The sequence below is a fragment of the Etheostoma spectabile genome, chromosome 17 (genome assembly GCF_008692095.1).
Source record: "Etheostoma spectabile isolate EspeVRDwgs_2016 chromosome 17, UIUC_Espe_1.0, whole genome shotgun sequence".
Classification (NCBI taxonomy): domain Eukaryota; kingdom Metazoa; phylum Chordata; class Actinopteri; order Perciformes; family Percidae; genus Etheostoma; species Etheostoma spectabile.
Genome location: NC_045749.1, coordinates 22,304,571 through 22,323,381, shown reverse-complemented (window position 1 = coordinate 22,323,381; position 18,811 = coordinate 22,304,571). Strand labels below are relative to the sequence as shown.

The following is an 18,811-nucleotide window of genomic DNA, read 5'->3' as shown; positions in this document are numbered from 1 at the left end:
CGTCTACATCAGTGAAGCTGAGGAGGAGCAAGTAAACAGTTTTAGGGTCCTGGGAATGACACAAACAACCTGATCTCACATGTCCATTCATGTAAAAAAAAGCTCAGAAATGTTTTTTCTCAAGCTGATAAAAGGTTAGGAGGTACCAATCACCTAATATATCAGTGTATTAAAATGAATGGAACTTTTTACTTTCTGGGCCTGTATCTGTCAAGCATCGCAGAATCACTCCTAAACACCTCACAGAAGGTGATCCTCAAAACTACACTAGAACACTAGTAGTAGACGTCAGAGTTCTGGAATCCAGCTTTTTATTTCCATAACTGACTGAGCTGAGTGGTGCAAAGTGGATAAATTCCCACGTTATCCGAGGCAAGTTTGATTTAAAAAATCTAAAAAATCTTTTGTGACAGATCCAAATGGTCACCGTTTCAAAAGTACATTCTCCATGTTGCTGTGAGGTTTTGGGGACATTGGTTGGAAAACCCTTTTTAATTGTTGACAGAATTTATAAAAATAAAGCTTCATAAGTCATTAATGAACACCTTTCCCTTACTCAGAATGTGAGATCATGTCAGCCTTGACACCATCTCCTGGTAACTCCTAACAGGTGACTACAACTTTGGAGCTCTCCTAAATATCAGCTGATGTAAGACTATTTTCCAAAGTAAAGAAAGTTGATAAAATTGCTTTTACTTTTTAAGCAGTTAGGAAGGATTTCCTTCTCTGAGACGAATAATAAATATGGGCACCGGGCCCTAAATTCCTATGGAAAATCAAAGGTGCAAAGCGTTTGACAAAGCATTATCAAACCATGGATCAACTGTGAATCCCAAATAGCAATCCATTATTTCAATCATTTCACAAGCTAGATGCACACACGTTTGTAGATGAAGATAAAAGAGCTCCGGGGGGGCTGAAGGTGGTCCCAAAGCAACAGGAGCTTGTTTCCTTTGCTTGCATCAATACTGTATACAACTGTATTTTTTCAATGTGCCAGCTTCATTTTGTGAAACATTATGTCAATAGCTGATTGAATGATGAGCCAGGGAGTGAGAACAATCTGTTCCTGATTGATATGAAGGAAGCATTTGATTTCCACGGAGTAGTAAAAAAGACATTCAGTTATGAATTTTGGATCATATTTAAATCAATCAATGCATAGTTTGTAGCTGATTGTAATATTACAGTGCTCTAAGAGGGATTTCAAGTACCGATCACAAATATTAGATTTTTCACAGTGGTACCCAACCTCAGGTTTTCTGTTTGTTAGATCATATGAACAATTCTCTGTACATATATGAACCATGTGAGTGCAATATGAATTACCATAATAAACCCTGACAGGGCCACCACGGCTTAAGACAAAGTAAAAACCGTATTTTCTGACGTTCCTGGACTACAGAATCCTGTAAATCTTCAGACGTATAAATGTCGTTACGACAGGTTTCCTTCCTTTTTGAAAAATGAATAGTGATCTCAACTCCATACAGGAATTCAAAATAAAGTTATCACTGAGGATATATGTTTCTGCACTGGGGGCTGCCTTTCTCTCTTGTTTCGCCTTTCCTTCCCCTTGACCCGGTGGGGTTGGTCTCCACTGTGGCAGATCATGGATTAGTCTCTTAGCAGGGATTATAGAGTGGGCAGTAAAGATGATTAAAGACTCCTCCAATATTCTGCCTTCGGGGGACAAATGGCGAGAGAACCAAAGAGAACGTGTAAGATAGAAAGCACACAGAGACGGGATGTATTTCAATGCCAGCTCTCGCTCGTTGGGATTGTTGACTGCCAGTGGCTCTGCGAGAGTAAATCAGAGCAAACAACCAGTCGAGATCCTTTTTCATTGTTCTGCACCGACGTGCAACAATATGAAGAGTATCAACAGACAGCTTCAGATATGTATTTGTACTTTCCTTAACTGCTCTTAACTTGATTAATTATGGAACTAATTGTACTTATTGCTTGGGAATATTTTCAGCACTCTATTATTTGAAAATCCCTGATTACATTTTTAAAAGCAGGCTACCACTGACTCACAGCAACCTGTTTCACCACCTGTCACATAATTACAGTGAAAAATTGTTTCCTGTCTTTTATGGTTAGTCAGGCCAAAATTAGTAGTGAACCTGAATTGAGATGGTAATGATATAATATTAATATGGGGCGGCTGTGGATCAGGGGTAGAGCGAAGCGAAGTGTCCTTGGGCAAGACCCTGAACCCGGAGTTTCCCCCGATGCTGCCCCATCGGAGTGTAAATGTGTGTGAGTGTGTATCTGATGAGCAGGTGGAACCTTGTACAGCAGCCTCTGCCACAGTGTGTGAATGGGGAATGGTTCCTGTACTATGTAGAAGAGCTTTGAGTAGTCGTTAAGACTAGAAAAAATCCTATGATCATAAATCATAAAAAGCTACATATATGCAGGGTGGATCAACATGGCCAAGGAGTCGGATTTGGCCCGCGGGCCTAGTACGGCTATCACCAGACCAAGCTCAAACTTTAAAGATTGATGCAATTGGATAGTCCTTCAACCAATCAGATCAACGGTCCTGGTGACGTAATTCATCAACGGGTTGCTGCACTTCGGTCGCGTTAAGCCTGCCAATAACGCGCCAGGTGGATTAGCCAGTTTGTGATTGGTCCCCGCAGATTTGTAATGGAAGCAGGACAAATAAATGTCCAGGTTTCCAGACCGAGCTGCAGGGCGACATCAAATCGGGAGCAGAGTGGGCGGGGCTTACCCAGTCTACCACCTGGAGTTTGACTTGTGTGCTCTAGGGAAACTCGTAACCTTGGAAATAGTAAATTAACAGAAACAATCTGGAGTTTTCAAATAAACTGAGTTCTAACTTCAACTTTATTGCTCCCTGAGGGGAAATTTTCTTTACAGTAGGTAAAACACACAGAGACACAGGCACACCGACTCAGGTACATTGTTTTTTTAAATACATGAATACATCAAGTGACAACATCTGAATCTGCACTCTATGTAAAAATGCATGGTGGCCTATGAAGATGAATACAAAAGGGCGGTGTGCACCGCAGCCAATGAGCCGTAGAAACGACTCTTTGTGAGGCTGTTAGAGCAGACGCAAACATCGCTCTCTCTCTTTCTGTGTCTCCGACTTTCTCCCTATACCCACGCACCCCCCGACATCTCCACACTGCATATACCAGCAGCTGGCTCTGATATTTATGTTTGTTTGCATGTCACAGGTTCCGCGGGGGCCTATTTTTTAAATCTCAAACCGCGGCCCATCAATCCTCGCAGCCACCACTGCTAACACCATAGGGACGATGCTGTGCATCTGGGAAATTGAAGTTGACTTGTTTTGTGTCATCTCAATGCACAGGCAGCCCTGTTTCTGACTTACAGTAACGTCAGTTACTGTTGCAGAAGGCCTGCTAAAATGAGTAGGCCTATAAGAGGATTATTCTGAGCCTTGCCAGGGGAAAAAAGCGATTATCACATTGTGTATAGCCTGTTGAAATTCTATGACCACTTGCAAAACACATACATGTCTGACAATGCAAACCTATTGTGCCATAAATACCCACCCAGTGTTGGAAGACTAATACCAAAACAACAACTTGAAACTTATCTTACTAAACTGCAGCTTCAACAACTTATTACAGTATGTTCCTCTAATTAATACATGGCTATTTTTTTTTACATCATCCTATGTGCACCCTTTTTTTCTACAATCGTTTAACACTTTTTTTTTTTAATTGTATAGTGTGTAATAACTCTTATATTGATCAGCAAGTGCATCTCTCCAGTTACCAGTCCAGTCCAGTGTGGGGAGACTTGAACCAACAACCCTCCTGCTTCCAACCCAACTCCCTACAGACTACACCTGCAGTACTGTAGTCCTGATTTAGATGCATAACGTATTTTTGAAGGTTTCTATAAATCAGATATTAATTTCAGTTTTTTGTGCGAGGGAGGCCAAGAGAGCAACAAAGAGAGGATACCTGTGAATGAAGGCTCATCAGTATGCTGCTCCCACAGTCCTCCAGAAGATTGATTTCAGCTGAGGGAGATGTGGCCTCTTGCTCCCTGGTGCCGACTGTCTCATGCAGAGGAGTCGTAATCACAGTCATGTTTTCTTCTAAACGGGGCGCTCTGTGGCTCTGTGCCCGTCACATGTCTGATTCACTGAAATCTGATCACATCCAAATGATAGAAAAGGACTGGAGATAAAAAAAGATGACCCACCAAGAAATAAATGACCAGAGTGACTAAAAACTGCATCTCTGTGTGTTTCCCTTCCTGAATCTGCTGTATGTGTGTGTGTGTGTGTGTGTGTGAAGCTGTACCAGCACCACAGGTGAGCTCTTTATTTCTCTCAACCATTTTGTTCCTCTTGGTTCGTGGAAGAAAACAGCCTGCTAAGATCGACAACCTTGATAAAGCCAACTGCCTTGTTGACAATGCCTTTAATTTGAATGGGCCATTAAACACTGAGCAGCAGCTGAGTTGCCTCCGTCGCTCTGACTGCTCTGAAGCTGCTGGTCACAATCAGGCTGACACCGTTTCCAGACTGGGTCCATATGTTTTACTGCAGTATAATGGGAGGAAACAGCCCCCATTGTTTTAATCCATACTAATGGCTCAAGCATAGACGATACTAGTTACATAAGAGGTGGGTGGCTGTAGTGGTCTGCGAAGGGACCGCCCATTTCTCAGACGCATTGTTCCGACTTCTCAATAACTCAAAAATGTCCCTAGTCTGACGTCCCTTCGTTTCCAAAAAATAACCCCTCTGCTCCGACATCCCATCTTTCCGATAGTTAGGCTTTTGTGGATCACCTCCCATAATGTAAAGAATCAAAAATAACATAATCAGTTATTAAATCATCCACTCACCCATCTGCATGTTCACTCTGAATGTTAGTGTGTATATGTTGGATATAGTTGGCAGTGTTGTGTCAGGGTACTCGTGTTTCTGTTGTGTCCTCCCCTCTACATTGAAATTTGCTTGAAAATCCCTCGCTTTAAATGACATTAACATTCAGCCCTGCTGCACTAATTCATCTCATAATCCACCGAGTCAGCTAATTTGGTATAATTAGGCAGTTGGATGCAGGGATGGGTAATTGGCCTTGGCAAAAGGTTTCGGCTCGGATTTACATTCATTGGGTACAAGTTCCCAGTGACAGTGTGTTACCCCGGTGGCACGATGGCAAGCACACAGTCTTGTTTTGCTTGGTAATCGTCTGATCGTAATCCCAGGCTGTGCTTCAAGGTCAGCCTCTTTATGATGGACGCGTAAAAGACTTCTAAGGTTCCTTTGTTTGTGTGTCTGTTTCTACAGCGGCAATGTGTCCTCACATGGAAAACTGCTGGCTGATATTTGCCAATCGAATGTTTCCTTGGAATTAGGTCGTCATGGAGTTTTGGTTCTTGAAACGTTTTCATGTGACTTTCTTCAAACAGGAAGATGTTTTTTTACTAATTGCACTAATTGGAGAAAAAGCCTTTTTTCATTCGCAATTTCTTTCTCGCTAACTTCTCCTTTCCATTCTTTTGCATTGACTGTCACTCCCTGATGTAAGTCAGTGCAGATGTGCGTTCTGCATGCGTCACTTTGCGACAAGTGGCCCCCAAGATGCTAACGAGAAACTTTTCTAATGTCAATCCAGTAAAAATGGACCTATTTAACCAAGTTAGTTCACTGCTGGCTACAAGTTAGCATCAAACACAACAAGGCTGAGAGTTGAATGGAGTTCTGAGCTAATGTTAGCGACCAGTCAACCATAGATATCTACAACGTTTCTGAAATGATTCCCGTCTTCTTTTATTGTTTGGAATGAGAAAAGTTTATTATTTCATGGATTTCACAAATTTCAGTATGACACGTTATGCTGTAAACCGTTTAAATCTGAGCATGCACGACTCAAATCTGCACTCGACTGGGAGTGACAGTGACTATAAAACTAGCGTTAAGGCACCTCCACACTTCCTTATCTGTGTCAAATGAAAAGCCAAGGATTAGGCTCTTTTGTAACAATAATATCCAAAGAAATAGCTGTTGGATACGACATTACAGCTGACTCTCTGAGGGATTTGTGAAGCTTGCACTTTGAGTCAGATGTACTCATTGTACTTTTATCTAGAGTAATGGGTCATGATGATGAAACATCCCTTAAAACACTTTTCAGTTCCACCACTCATAGTTTGAGGAATTGGTTTTCCTAAAGCAAATGTATACTTTCTCAAAGAGGACCTTTAACTTTTTGAAAGAAATGATTTGTCAGCTGTGAGCAGCTCCTCCGTTTTTTGTCCTTTGCATTGTGGGAGAAAAATCCAGCGCAAAACAGCTTGAGTGTTGTTGTTCTGTTACACCCGAGAGACCTCCCAGCATGCACCATCACCACCCCTACTGACAAACAATCAGTTTAAATGGCGATTAAGACAGCAGAAACCGGTGTCTGTGTGAATAACCAAGCTGGACGTGTCTGAAACCCCGCTATGTCTTTAATCCACCTGAGACGCTCGGACGCCCGGCCCGAGGCCACAGACTGCCCCCCTCCAGAGACGCTCATGCAGGCCTCACACACGCCATTACACTCTGCATTGTCCTCTGTGTCTCCTGCCTCATTACTCCTCATCTATTTTTAAAAGGAAATATGCCTTATTACAATTAGTCTGTTTAGAGGCCAATCTTTCACGCTTATTACAGTGAACTGCATCCCTGCTTTTATGTCCCCATAAGTCTCTGTCTTTCTACTTCTGCTGTGTGTTTCTGATAAATCAAGTCTGGCGTAGATATGGAGAGTGGAGGACAGGATGGGACATGTATTTTTGAACTATGTGACAGCAGGCCGAGATATTGAAAGACACTCAAAGGATGTTGGAAGTCAGAAATGAGGCAGGGAAGGAGAGGGGAAAAGTGAGCCAGACAGAAAGGTGGAGGAATCTAATTTGTTCTTTTTTTATGATTGAAATGATCAAGGAGGAATTTGTGGCAATCCAAACTGCTGCCGCTAATGGCAGCCAGAGACAACACGTCCTCTCAGACGCAGAGAGCGGAATTAGTCTCTGTCTGAGATGAGTCCGCAGAGGACCACTGTTTACCAAGTCAGCCATTTCTCCGTTAATGGTCCATGATCTGGTTTCAACCTGAAATGCATTACAGTCTAGGGGGCCTCTGAGGACCACTCCCCTCACTCCCTCCTGCCATCCTTTTCTTTTTCTCCTTTTTATTCTAGCTCTCTGTGAAGAGGGACATGATTTCAGCTTGGCTTTCCCCACTTCCCCGTGAAAGACATAGAGAAGGCACTGCATGGAACTTTTTAGCCACTTTAAGTCTGCTCAGTGAACTTCACAGCCCTTTCCCACGCCAACCTGGCTGGAGGTGCACACCATGGGGAGTGTGTGTGTGTGTGTGTGTGTGTGTGTGTGTGTGTGTGGAGGAGTTGGCTGAATCTCCTTGAGAAAAATGCATGCGCACACAGTCACACTCACACATCTGGAGAGAACAGGAAAAAACAAATGAATGACTCTTGAACTTCAATATACGTTCCTGTGTTGCTTTGTGCCCGAATGACTGTTGTCGCTTACTACAATGTTCCTAATTGATCATAAAAAAATTGTAATTAGCTGGATGTCCCCCTGTCTGTCCAGGCCGGCGAGAGGCAGCCTTGATCACTTATATATTACGTTTTAATTGCAATTTCACAGTGAGTGATCATGACATTTAGGGACCTTGCAGCGCTGGACGGAGCTGATTGAGGAAGAAGAGGAGTAGCTGCAGCAATGACACAACACATGCACACGCACACACACACACACACACACACACACACACACACACACACACACACACACACACACACACACACACACACACACACAAATACTTCTGCATTGACTTTACACAAAAGTAAAGTCAATGCAGAAGCTCCTTAAAGCTGCATTCTCTCTAGCCTCCAGCAGGGGGAGACTCCACGGGCTCCAACAAGAAGTCTGTTTCTACTGAAGTTTAAGGGAAAATGAGCCCACGTCTCTCTTGATTTGTTACCTCACTAAACATTTACATAAGGAGTTTTTAGTCTCAACTGCCAGTTTCAAGTCTTTTACAGCATGATGTTCATTTAGTAAATTATTATTACATTTATTTTAAAATAGACAATAAAGCTGGGATGCTTTAGGGGCGTGGTTACACATCGAACTACCACTCAGGACAGAGGGTTAGCAATGCTAACCATGGCGATGTGGACATTACGATAGACCTGGACTTGTTTTTGGTAGAACTAGCCTAAAAATGTCAGCGTGATGCCAACCAAGCCAGCTAGATAGCGCTAGCGCTAGCTGGTAAGAGAAAGTATGACACCAGTACCAAGAGGTCTATGTTTTCTGGTAAATCTCGGCTGGATGACTTCCTTCGAAACAATAGAAAATTGGCATCTTTCCCTCTTTAGCGTTTAGCTTAGCGCAGGACCATTAAATCCATACACAGCACAGGCTGAGATGCGTTGTTGCTCCACACTTTTGTCTAAATATGGTCACTTCTGGCTCCAAAATACCAAGATGGTGACAGCCAAATTCCAAACTCCTGGCTTCAAAATGACAGTCCACAAACCAAAGGGTGATGTCAGTGATGCTACGTCCATTATATTTTACAATATATGGTCAAACAACATTACAGCATCAGGTTGTCTTCTAGTCAAGTTAAAAATGATGTGGGTAGACATTGCAAGACATGATTATAGCCTCACAAAAGCTTGTAGGAAGAAGGTCACAATGGATGCAGAGTACCCCAGACTCCTCTCTCTGGATCCGCTGGCAACACTGGCTCAAACAGGTTCAAAGCCACTCGCTGGTGGCAAACAGCTTTCAATAAGCATGGCGGAACAAGTCACCCAAACAGGTGCTGAACAAATCTACAGAGATGGTCCACTCATCAGAAGAACAGATAAGTGTTTGTAAAAAATGTCTGTGAAAAGCAACAATTTGTAGTTTTTATGGTCCAGGATGTGGGCTGCCTGTTGTCTCTGTATCTGATACATAATTACAGCTAAAGAATGAGCCGGCAGGGGATTACAGGAGGATTTGGAGGACGATCTCTCATCCTCTCTCTCTCTCTTCCCGGCTCTGGCTCCAAAAAGTTTCAGCTGCTTATCTCATCCCTCAAGGAGACGGAGGGAGAGAAAACAGAGAGACTGATAGGCGGAGGGAGGGAGACACAGACCATGGATTTATATACATGCAGAAGTGTACACAAACACAGCCGCATCCAATTACACACACAAACACAAACCACCGCTCACTCACACACTCATAATCTCTAGCTTTCTCGCTCTCTCTCTCTGGTTCTCTCTGCTGGCCTGCCTCTTACATAAGTAGATGATGCATTTTAACTCCAGAGACAACGCTAGATTTGCGGTCTAACAAAGGGCCAACAGGCTGGCAGGAGACAGCAATGGAAAAAATAATATTTCCTTCAGAGGTTTAGGAAAATCTATCAACTTTAGTAAGTTCAGACAGTGGCTGTAGGCAAAGTCAGGGACATCCGTTAAGCTCATTTTCACAAAAATATATATGGTCAACCAACCGTGCTAGACGTTTCTAGGGTTTATGATTAAGGGCAGTGGGGCAAAGGAGAAACTAAGCTTTACTCCCCAGATTCCAGTTCCTTTAAATCAAGGCAGAAGATGATTTTACATTGTCTTTCAAGGTTCCATGACATTGTACTCTTTGGATGGTTTTATATAGACCGTAGTGGTCCCCTAACACTGTATCTGAAGTCTCTTTTATATAGACCGTAGTGGTCCCCTAATACTGTATCTAAAGTCTCTTTTAAATAGACCTTAGTGGTCCCTAATACTGTATCTGAAGTCTCTTTTATATAGACCTTAGTGGTCCCCTAATACTGTACCTGAAGTCTCTTTATATGACCTTAGTTCCCTAATACTGTATCTGAAGTCTCTTTTATAGACCTTAGTGGTCCCTAATACTGTATCTGAAGTCTCTTTATATAAGACTTAGTGGTCCCTAATACTGTATCTGAAGTCTCTTTTATATGACCTTAGTGTCCCTAATACTGTATCTGAAGTCTCTTTTATATAGACCTTAGTGGTCCCTAATACTGTATCTGATATCTCTTTATATAGACCTTAGTGGTCCCTAATACTGATCTGAAGTCTCTTTTATATAGACCGGTGGTCCCTAATACTGATCTGAAGTCTCTTTTATAGACCTTATTGGTCCCTAATACTGTATCTGAGATCTCTTTATATAGACCTTAGTGGTCCCTAATCTGTTCTGAAGTCCTTTTATATAGACCTTAGTGGTCCTAATACTGTATCTGAAGTCTCTTTATATAGACCTTAGTGGTCCCTAATACTGTACTGAAGTCTCTTTTATATAGACCTTAGTGGTCCCCTAATACTGTATCTGAATCTCTTTTATATAGACCTTAGTGGTCCCCTAATACTGTATCTGAAGTCTCTTTTATATAGATCTTAGTGGTTTGAATTGCCTTGTTGCTGAAATGTGCAGTACAAATAAAGCTGTCTTGCCATACTCATATTACAGCCAATGAATGGAATACATGGAGTATGTTTACATGCAGACTAATATTCCACTATTATTCAAAATTTCACAACATTACAAATTTGAAACCGGTCACCACATTTGGATATTTGTTATTTATTTGATTTACTTTGAAGTATGGAGTATGGACTCAACCCAACTCCCTACGAACTTAGCTACTGCCCCCCCCCCATGACTATGAGTCAGGATGTCTAAGCCACTGCTGCCTTGACCTAGACCTCTGTTCTTTTAAATCTGCCTCTTGCAGTCCCCACACTCAAAATTAAAGAAAAATACAATGCTGGAATACAAACTTTAAAACAAAGAGATGGTTTCAAACCAAAAAAGGAAAAAACTCCCATAGTATTCGCAGCATGCTTGAAAGATAAAGTAGATCTCAGAAGAGCCTAGACTTCACTTTGTCAAACCTGCAGGAAATCCACATTCTCCTTCCTCTTTATTGTGATATAGTGATATAGTCTCTTTCATTCACATGGGCGTAATGGAAATTGTCTGACACAGTTTGAAATGTCTTCAGATGAATCCAGAGATGGGGCTGACATTGAGATGACACAGCTTTGCTTTCATTATTTTGATTTCTTAATCTTACAGTACGTGTCGCCATGTTTTAGAAAACCTCCCCCAGGCAGCAGTGTTAATGTCACCGGTTCAAGGGCGTTACAACATCCCAAATGTCTCCCCATGAGTACTGGGGAATTGAAAAACCATCATGACTGCCAGAGGGAGGGGCAGAAAGAGAGAGAGGGAGAGAAAAGGAGAAGACAGAGTTGGAGGCTCTAGGTGATTAAGCCATATGTGTTTTGAGGCTTTGAAGTTGATTAAGTAGTTTGTGCCACAGTTACGTCTCATGTAGTCTCGCTTATCGTACGTGCTTGCTAGCTTTATCTGAAGAAAAGTCAATAATGTACTACACATATCTCATTCATTTCTGAGGCCTTGTGAAATTACATGATTTCACAAAGTGATTTTGACCTCGAAATGAGAAACAGCATTGGGCAAATACTGAGGATATTGCTTTTCACAGTCTAAGCAAGACTGTGTCAAGATGTCTTGTACCCTATTAGTCTGGGTGTGAACTCGCTTCATAAGAGATTTCTAAAAGAGCTGTTGGAAAGATCCATTTTGATGGAGTCACATGTAGTAGTCTTGTATTCAGTCAGAACAGACTACTTAGGGGCACCATTAGTCTCGCATGTCCAGACCTTCCTCCACAGCGTTGCGGAGGAGGGTCAGGCTAGTCCACATAGCATTCTGGAATGGGAAAAAAAGGTGCTCTGGTTTATTGGCATTTCTTTAAACCAATCATAATCACCTTGGGTGGCACTAAGCGCCGGATGGCGCCACGGTACCGCTGCTAAACAGTCTCAGGAAGGATCTTTTTCCTGATTGGACAGATAGTCTAGCTAGCTGTCTGGATTTACCCTGCAGAGATCTTAGTACCAGGTAACCTAGTCCTCAGAGGGACAGATAGTCTAGCTAGCTGTCTGGATTTACCCCTGCAAGATCTGAGGACCAGGTAACCATAGTCCTCAGATTGGAACAGATAGTCTAACTACTGTCGGGATTTACCCTGCAGAGATCTGAGGACCGTAACCTAGTCCTCAGATTGGACAGTAGTCTACTAGCTGTCTGGATTTATCCTGCAGAGACCCTGAGACCAGGTAACCATAGTCCCAGTTGGACAGATAGTCTAGCTAGCTGTCTGGATTCACTCCTGCCAGATACCTGAGGACCAGGTAACCATAGTCCTCAGCAATCCACCAGAACTTTCCCATGAATAAATTGTAGTCAATATAGATTACAAAAGTCAAATGTTTTCATAATGATGACAACATTGAAGGTTGTTGATCCCCATGATGACACAGGCTCATTGTAAACAGCAAATAATGGTCAAGTCTCAAATTATGACTAACATTTTCATTTTCTCGCCACTCTTTTTGTTTAACTTGAACCCTGTCCTCACACAATTGATGCCATTTCTACTTTGTCGTTTGGGGGATCGGTGTTAAGCCACTGTCAGAGGCAGCCAACGCATCCTGCAGATTTACACTGAAACCTAAGAGCAGGGACTCACTAGGAAGGGAGCCCACATTGGGAGGGCCAACAGGAAGCCTGAGAAACAAAGTGTGTGTTTATCAGCAACCTTTACATTAACATTATTAATGTTAAAGCGCCCATATTCTGCTCATTTTCAGGTTCACAATGGTATTTTGAGGTTGTAACAGAATAGGTTTCCATGGTTCCACACCATATTTTAGTTGTACTGCATATTGCTGCAGATTCTGTTTTCACCCTGTGTGTTTGGGTTTCGTTTTAGCTCCAGAGTGAGACATCTCACATACCTGCTGAAAAGGGACATGGAAGTAGTTCTTATGGAGATTATGGTCAAATAGTGGGTGTTGTAGCAGTGTTTTGCCATTGAGAAAGAGCTAGCATGGATTAGCTACGATTACCCACCTCGTCTCAGCTAGTGACGTAGACAGATAGATAGATAAATAGATAGATAGATAGATAGATAGATAGATAGATAGATAGATAGATAGATAGATAGATAGATACTTTATTCATCCCGAAGGAAATTTTAGGCAACCATAACACAACAAACACATATACACACACATATCACACATACCTAAAATACCTAAGAATAAAAATAAAATTAAAAATTACTCACAGAAATGCAATGACCATGATAAGGTGAGATACTACTGTAGACTGTGTGTAATGATGATAGTGCAAAAGTGAATAAGTGAACAGTGCAGCAGATCATGATCCGTGCAGATGTTGAACAGCTCACCTGGAGACTGAAGACAGAGGACATTCAGAAACCGGATCAGAGGACATACAGAAACCATATCTCTCTCAAAACAGCAGGGATGTTCTTTTTCCAAGTTTGTATGCATGTGGAAACACCAGAGACACAGAACAACACCCCGATGTTCATAATATGGGCCCTTTAACAATAGGCTGTTAAAATGATGAACAAAGTCCCACTTCTATCTACATGTGAGGTAAATACCACTTTGGAAGAATTTACGCTACAAGCACAAAGAAAACAGTGCACAGAACTATTGGAAATGACAAAATAAATGCAATACGAGTAGTCAATGTGATCTATTATGATTGACTTTGCTAGTAACGTGAAACACGTGACAATAAAAACTGAAGGTTGTTAGTTAGGTGCTGGCTCACTTTGTTCTTTGTTAGAGAGCTCTTCACACAGCGGTGTTACTTGTCAGTCAAGCCCTCAGCGTGGGCTAAAAAAAACAAGAAATAAGTGAGTGGAGGACAAGGAGGTCGAGTGGAAGCAGAGGAAGAAGAGAGGAGGAGGAGCAGATGGAGTAGCGAGGATGAAACATCTGCACGGCATGGGAGATGACAGAGCAAAGCTGATGTGACGGAGGGCAGGGCCGCTGCGGGAGATAAGAGACAGACAGAGAGAGAGAGGAAGAGGAAAAAAAAGGGAAAAAAGACGAGAACGAGGACGCCGGCCTGCTCTGTCTGACAGGAAGACAGGGAACAGGTAGAAACAAACAGCAAGCCTCGGCAGCCAGCTTCAGAATTCACTAAGATGAATCACAAAAACCTAAAATGGTCTATTTAACCTGAAAGATGACTCAGCTGTCTGACCTTTGGGCTTGAAATCCTCCTTTTGCTGAAAGCGTTTTGTAAGACTTCACGTCTTGTCAATCCCACCCACTTAGCAGTGTGTAGGTGTCTAATCACTGTATGGACAGTTCCTTTATATGAGCCACACATCTGTCATAATGGGTTACGACCATTTCCATCAAAGAGTCAGTTCTACCAAATTAGCAACATTTTAATTTTCTAGCTTACCTCTATCAGTATCTAGCCATGCCTAGCGAGATGGGATTTTGTATTCATCCAGGTCTTAGGATGTCTGTCTCCACCATAATGATATGAAGGTGAATGGAATTGTTTTTGTGAACCTGGAAATGTACTGTACATTTAAAGTTCAACAGCCACATGTCTTTAGAAGACAGGATTTATTAACTTCTCCAGAAAATCTGTTTGCTCTTTTCCGTCCATTACTGTTATACTAGTTTGACAGTTGGTAGCACTGAGTTAGGATTTCTTTATACACAAATTGAAAATGCATATTAAAACAGGTGGCGGCTCCTGTTGCTCTGGCTAATTTACATACTTTTCTGTGAGCGGTCTCACCCTTTCTGTCACAGAAACAATCCCTACAAACACCGTTTGCAGCATACTCTGTTGCAGTCTTGTCACCAGGGTAGAAAATTGTATATTTATATATTACAAATCTTTGAAATGTGTCATAAAATCTGTTAATTCTTGCACACCTTTACTTTGGAACTGTAAGTGGATTTGGGCACACAGGGAGCTGAAAGTTTGAGTCTCGGAAGGTTTTCTTGTTCATTAAAGGCTCTCACACACCAACCCGATGGCCAGAACAGGTCCTCGGACTGACCGCCCCCCCCCCCCGAGTTGGTTAAAAAAGGCCTCGGAACACACTTCAGCGTATGTTCTCCAGGCGGCGCTAATTTGTATTGTCGCCCAAACAAATGAAAACCAAACGCGTCACGTGGGTCTGGTTTCTCGGCAATTTCAAAACGACCATAATGGCGGCTTGTTCGAAATACCATCACGTATTTTCTAAAAATAAATCACCAAAACGTTTTTCTGAAAACATTTTAAGGAGAAATCGGCCGAGCAGCTGCTGAATCTGTTTTCATTTCAGATCCACATCAGTGTAAAAGATTTCGTCAGATTTCGAGAGACTATAGTCACGCCCATCCCACTCGTTATTTCCGGCTGCGCACTCCGTTAGCAGTCCGACTTCCCGCCTTCCGATTCAACATGTCAAATTGGCCCAAAAAAAAGCCTGACGACGGCACAAAATATTATGTTCAGTATTCTGACATTCCCAGTGAGATTCTGTAAACCCAGTTCTATAATCTAATTTTTGTTGCATCCTGACCCTTTGGCACAGGCTTGTGTGGTCCATGCTAATCTCTTGTATGTTCAACCCTTCGAGGTCAGGTGGCGGTCGCACACCAGTCTGCTCGCCTCAGCATCTGATTAACAGATGACCTGTGACTCTACGCAAGCAAATACACGGGCAGGATTATCCATTTTTAGGGCCGTAACAACCACTTGTAGGTTTTTCTGGGCTAAACATTCAGTCAGGACAGACTACTTAGGGTCATCCTTAGTCTCGCATGTCCAGACCTTCCTCCACAGCGCTCCACAGTCACGATCAGAAACTACTGGCTAATTAAACACCCCATCAGAGAGCACAGGATCACCTGCTATGGATGGAACAAGAAGAGAGGGCAGCCATGCCACCTCCAGGGCTCATCACAAAGGGTAAGATGTACAGTGTTGCTTGTAAATGGAGGAGGGAGTGGATCTATGTGAAGAAAGGATGAATAGCAGACTTTGGATCAGAGAGAAGCTAAACCTCAGTCATATCTCGGACACAGGGTGCAGATTTTATGAATCCACCTTGTGTACTCATAAAACCTCAGGTTTCTCATCACCATTTATAGTATTTCATAAGCTCTAACAAGACCATATGCGCATTGCCATTAATCTCACCCTTAATTACAAGACGCACACAACTAAGGCTTTCCTGATTAATTTGTACAGACTTTCATTTGTAACACTGCTGCTCTCCTTGGGGTCTGTCTCTCTGTTCATCAAGAGCGACGGGGCAGCGGTTTTATTTGTGCCACTCGAGCAGAAGACAGAAGACGTTTTGCTCAGCGGAGCAGCTCTTCGGGCGTAATTAGGCCGACTGATTGGTAAATTAGATTGGAGTATGGAGGCGCATGCTGTGTGGGAGATGGAATTGAACACTTTAAGACTTTATGGGCCACGCTTTAGGAGGTACTACCCTTGACTTTTCTTTAAGGCACACACACCCACACACATGCATTCATGCTGTAGATACTTAGCCTAAAGATGACTATGCCATGCTGCGAGTGCTTGCCGAATTTCAAAAAGTTCTAATTTGATCATGCAGTTGAGTAATAGTCAGTTTTATAAGCAGACATGAAAGGAAAGTAATATCACTGGTTCACTTCATCTCAAATCAATTACTATACGACACGTACAGTACCTAATACATACAGTATATGTCAGGAATAGAATACAGAATTGCAATGAATAGAAGGTATGGAGTACCTGAAGAAATTACATTACGTGCCTGAAATCTGCAGAGAAAGTTAAAAAAGGGTAAAATGCAATAAAAACTTGAATGAATAAGCCATGACTTCTGAGTTTGTAACTTGTTGAGAAAACTTCCCAGCAGTCTTTTTATCTGCAGCAACACTCCCAGAAGTTTCATCATATTGGTGAAAAGGTTTGCGATTATAATTGAGAGCAAAGATCAAGGAGAAGCCTCAGAAACCGAATTGGAAGCTAAAATGTTTACTTCAGAGAAGCAGTCCTCCCTCTATGATAATAATGTATGGTATTGAACAAAGAATACCTTGTAAGTAATCTTTGTGATTGGTCCGCCAGCAGCCAGCACTTTAGCGTTTGCCTGGTCATCCTTTACCCATTGTTCTTTACCCAACATTTGGATGGTACACTCTCTTTCACGGACATGCTTGAGCAGTCACTTTAACAGCAGCTTGTTTTTGTTCTCTCTATCTGACCACTGTTGATGGGAAGAGCTCCTATGGGAATGTGTCTGTATTTATCTACCTGTGGTCCATCTGCCCAGATCTAGCAGGATTGAAGGTGGGTGTTGTTGGTGGCATATAGCGCAAAATAACGGGAGGAAGGAAGGCGGTTAGGTATGGAGGGGGAGGTGTGGTAGATCAAGGGGGATTTTCTGCTTGTCAGGCTCCCTTCGTCTTTTCTTGAAGAAAGGAGGGAAGTGGTGCAGCTGTCGCTACACTATACACCTGGGTACTTCAAAAAGACGCCCAGATGTTCAACGCTGTGGCATATGCACACATTATCCACCACCCAACCCATTGCCAGAACCTCTCTACACACACACACACACACACACACACACACACACACACAAAGACACAGCCACACACACACACCACACACACACACACACACACACACACACACACACACACACACACACACACACACACACACACACACACACACACACACACACGGCTGGTGAGAACATTACCACTTGACTTGAAAAATCCCATTGCATTTGACACGTCCCTCATCCTTGTCTGCTCTCATATTACACTGGCAAGTGCAGCTGTTGCGAGATCACACATTATTTGCTCCTTTATTCCTGTTGTCATGTAAAAAAAAAAAAAAAATCTAATTTTTGCTTGAACAAGCTCGATCTACTGCAACTACCTTTGTAAAAACCAGAGGCCTTGAGCTGCACCACAGAGACAATGTCAGCACGCTGCACTGTGGGTGTCTGTAATTTTCTGTTTAATGGGCATCCAGATGGCTCGCTTGATTGGACTATAATGGCGATATCATCAGCTCCTGTACTTTTAAGACTCTGCATAATCACAGATCTCCTAGTAAAGCGTCCTGTGTTGAAATGGTACAGTATGTACTCTAGCCCTCCTCGGTTAATCCTGTACAGAGACTTCATTGGTCCAAATGGCTGGATTGCACTGGGGAAAAACTTCTGTGCATCTTACATTATTCACTCCTGTGTATAAAACTGTTTACAGTTGCAGCGTCCGCATAGCCAGGCCCATCTGCTTCTCTCCATTGTCGTCAGATGATTAATATCATAAAAGTAGAGGGAGGCAGGTCAGTAAAGCCTGGTCCGGCTGGGGAGGGTTCTAGCCTGACCAGGATCCTCCCCTTAGCCTGTCTCACCTAGTTATGCTGTTATAGTTCTAGACGGCTGGGGGTGACTTCCTTCCTTCCTTTGACACACTGAGCTCGTCTCTCCTTTCTCTTTCCATTTGTGTGCATCTCGTCCCAGAAAGGCTTGTTACTAACCTAGTTCTGGGGTGTTTAGTCCCCGGAGTCTTTATGTTTTATTTCCCCCAGCATATTTCCTTGTATTAGGATGGCAACAATATCTTGGTTGCAGCTGTCACCGTGGTCCTGCTGCACCCTGCTACACCCAGCTATGCCCTTCTGGGCCACGCCACACCCTGTAACACCCTCCAGTTCCCTGCTGTGCCATGAACTACTAAAACTACTGCTTCTAGTCATAGTTCCATTATCTTTTACTGTGACTGTTATGGACACTCTTCATCACCCCCCCCCCCCCCCCCCCCCCCCCCCCCCCCCCCCCCCCCCC

The 18,811-nt window shown here is 42.8% G+C and overlaps 1 protein-coding gene and 1 long non-coding RNA gene across 2 annotated transcripts in view; both read right to left on the bottom strand.

Moving 5' to 3' along the window:
- Positions 1 to 12,914, bottom strand: part of LOC116705674 (uncharacterized) — an 18,769-nt gene extending 5,855 nt beyond the window's left edge. Inside the window, exons 1-2 of the long non-coding RNA XR_004335985.1 lie at positions 12,810 to 12,914; positions 8,727 to 8,731 (exon numbers count right to left, since the gene is read on the bottom strand). This is a non-coding gene — a long non-coding RNA (uncharacterized LOC116705674). The remainder of the gene's footprint in view (positions 1 to 8,726; positions 8,732 to 12,809) is intronic.
- Positions 1 to 18,811, bottom strand: part of LOC116705503 (carbonic anhydrase-related protein 10) — a 205,151-nt gene that overhangs the window by 51,083 nt on the left and 135,257 nt on the right. The gene's annotated exons all lie outside the window — the stretch shown is intronic.